We start from the raw sequence: 2,896 nt of genomic DNA on the forward strand, positions 1-2,896 counted from the left end.
TGCCACCTACACATCTGACAGAGGATTAATACCCAGAATATATAAAGAAAAAGACCAAATGATCCATTCAAAAAAATAGGCTTGTGATCTAAATAGAGAGTTCTCAAAAGAAGAAATAAAAATGGCTAAGATATATCTCAAAAAAATGATCATCACTGCAGCAAGGGAAATGCAAATCAAAACAAGTTTGAGATTATCTCACCCTAATCAGAACGGCAAAGAGCAACAAAACAACTGATCTGGGGAAAGGGGATCCTCACTCACTGTTGGTGGGATTGTAGACTGGCCCAGCCCCTCTGGAAATGCTAAAAATAACCTACCACATGACCCAGTCATACTAGTCCTTGCCCAGAGGACGTGGGATCCTACTGTACTATACAGGTATCTGCTCGGCTGTGTTCATTCCTGCTCTAAACAAATGCCCTTCAACTGATGATTGTATGCTATGCAGTATACTATGGAATACTATGCAACTTTAAATAAAAAGACATGACGTCTGCTGACAAATGGATGGTACAAGAAAAGATTACATTGAGATAATCTAGTTCTGGAAAGACAAACATGTTCTCACTTATCTGTGGCTCCTAATTCAAATCTTCAGATATGAGTCTATAATCTAGAGTAGCCACAGGAGCCAAGGAAGCAAAAAGGAACCCTGGGGTGTGTGTGTGGCAGGGGGGTGATAAAGAGGGAAATAACAGGATTAAAGTAATTTGAACAGAAATGTGAAAAACAAGGAGGTGTGGCTAACTGGGAGAAGGAGGGAGGTAAAATAACAGAGCACCTGAAAACAAGGACTGATCACCAAGATATAAAAAGACCTCAAGAAACTAGACATTAACACACCAAATAATCTAATTAAAAAATAGTGTACAGATCTAAACCAAATTCTCAGTAGAAGATTCTCAAATGGCTGAGATACATTTAAAATGTTCAATATCCTTAGTCCTCAGGGAAATGCAAATCAAAATGTCTCTTAGAGTCCATCTTACACATGTCAGAATGGCTAAGATCAATAACACAAGTGACAGCTTATGCTGGTGAGGATGTGGAGCAAGGGAACACTCCTCCACTGCTGATAGGAGTGCAAACTTGTACAGCCACTTTGCAAATCAATATGGAAGTTCCTCAGAAAATGAGGAATCAATCGACCACAAGACCCAGCAGTACCAATTTTAGGCATATACCCAAACGATGTGCAATCTACCACAAGGACACTTGCTCAGTTATGTTCATTTGTAATAGTCACAACCTGGAAACAACCTAGATACCCCTCAACCAAGGAATGGACAAAGAAAATGTGGTACAATTATACAATAGAATACTACTCGGCTGTTTAAAATAATGACATCAGGAAATCTGGAGGCTCAGCTCCAGAGAGACTAGGTAACAAGAAGGCTGCAAAGGGGGACTGAAGTTTCCGTCCCACCAGGTCCCACATCTGCTGACCAGATTTTTCTGTCCTGCCTGGTCCTGCAGCCATTCGGTCCCAAAGAAACACACAGAGGTCTATAATAATTATAAAATGGTTGGCTTAGTAGCTCAGGCTTCTTATTAACTCTTATAACTTATATTACCCCATAATACTTGTCTGTGTTAGCCACGTGGCTTGGTACCTTTTTTGGCGAGACAGTCACATCTTGCTTGCTCTGTGTCTGGCTTCCTCTCTGGGTGATGACTGCAGACTGAAACTTCTCTCTTCCCAGAATTCTCATTGCCCTGCTTCTACTTCCTGCCTGGCTATTGGCCAATCAGCATTTATTTAAAATACAAGTGACAGGGTACAGACCATTGTCCCACAGCACAGAGATACACAGATTTCCCTAGGAAGGGAAATAGAAGAGATCTCCTTGGTAGACTGGGGGCCTCTGGGGATGGGGACACGCGCGATCAGGTTGGGGGTGGGTGGGAGGGAGAGTAAGTAAAGAGATGTCTTGATGAAGCAGGAGGATAGCATTTTAAGATCAGGTAGAACCCTTGTACAAGGGAAACTCCCATGAATCTACAAGGATGACTGCAGCTAAAACAAATTGGCCTTCTTCTATAATCAGATTGATGACTATCTTAATTGTCACCAGAGAGCCTTCATCCAGTGACTGATAAAAACAGATGCAGAGATCCACAGGCAAGCTCTGGGCCTAACTTCGGGAATCCGGTTGAAGAGAGGGAGGAAGAATTTTAAGAGCAGGGGGTGGGGGGAGAGGGATAGGGGATGCAGATGTCAAGGTTACCCTAAGGAAACCCACAGAAACAACTAACCTGAGCTGATAGGAGCTCACAGATTCTGAACCAACAGCTGGGGAGCCTGCATGGGACCCACCTAGGCCCTCTACATATGTGTGACACTTGTGTAGCTTCATCTACTTTTGGACTCCTTCCACTACTTGGTGGAAGCAGGTCTTGTCCCTAACACTTTGGCTGGATTCCAGGAACCTATTCCTCATACCAGGTTACCTTGCTCAGCCTTAATACAAGGGGAGGAACTTAGTTCTACTTCAATTTGATAGGCCATGCTTTGTTGGCACCTATGGGAGGCCTGCCCCTTTCTAAAGGAGGCTGAGGAAGAGTGAATTGGAGGGAGGGGTTGGGAGGAGAGGGTGAAGGGGAAGCTTAAATCAGGATGTAAAGTAAATGAATAAATTTAATTTATAGTAATAAAGTGCCTGAAAAAGTCATAAGGAATCATATTGCTTATTTACCTAAAATTACATATAATACATATGTCTATGTATATGCATATAGCTTTAAATGAAATTTTTCCACTTCAGCTGGCAATTGTACCCCTGCCCCCGCGCACGCAGTCTCAGTGCATCAGAGCTGCAGCCTCTGCAGCAGTGTTCTCAGTGCATCAGAGCTGCAGCCTCTGCAGCAGTGTTCTCAGTGCATCAGAGCTGCA

Source organism: Microtus ochrogaster, chromosome 2 (assembly GCF_000317375.1).
Source record: "Microtus ochrogaster isolate Prairie Vole_2 chromosome 2, MicOch1.0, whole genome shotgun sequence".
Lineage (NCBI taxonomy): Eukaryota > Metazoa > Chordata > Mammalia > Rodentia > Cricetidae > Microtus > Microtus ochrogaster.